At 45.7% G+C, this 470-nt stretch overlaps 1 protein-coding gene across 1 annotated transcript in view; it reads left to right on the top strand.

Annotated features, from left to right (window-relative positions):
- OTOA (otoancorin) overlaps positions 1-470 on the top strand; it is a 38,007-nt gene that overhangs the window by 20,634 nt on the left and 16,903 nt on the right. The gene's annotated exons all lie outside the window — the stretch shown is intronic.

Here is a 470-nt window from a genome sequence, read left to right on the forward strand (position 1 = left end):
ACACAGACTCAAACATTTTTAGTACTTTACACCTTGCAGTGTTGTTTCCTCCATTCCCCTGCCTTCCAACCATAAAAGTTATGTTTCTTATCCTGTTAATAATGGGATCATAGAATTGTTTAAGTTGGAAAAGACCTTTAAGGTCATCGAGTCCAACCGTTAACCTAGCGCTGCCAAGCCCACCACTAAACCATGTCCATAAGCACCACACCCACGCATCTTTTAAATACCTCCAGGGATGGTGACTCAATCACTTCCCGCGGCAGCCTGTTCCAATGCTTGACAACCCTTTCGGTGAAGAAATTTTTCCTAATATCCGAACTAAACCTCCCCTGGCGCAACTTGAGGCTGTTTCCTCTTGTCCTATCGTTTGTTACTTGGGAAAAGAGACTGACACCACCTCGCTACAACCTCCTTTCAGGTAGTTGTAGAGAGCGATGAGGTCTCCCCTGAGCCTCCTTTTCTCCAGG

The sequence above is a fragment of the Pygoscelis adeliae genome, unplaced genomic scaffold (genome assembly GCF_000699105.1).
Source record: "Pygoscelis adeliae isolate BGI_AS28 unplaced genomic scaffold, ASM69910v1 Scaffold242, whole genome shotgun sequence".
In the NCBI taxonomy this organism is placed as follows: Eukaryota; Metazoa; Chordata; class Aves; order Sphenisciformes; family Spheniscidae; genus Pygoscelis; species Pygoscelis adeliae.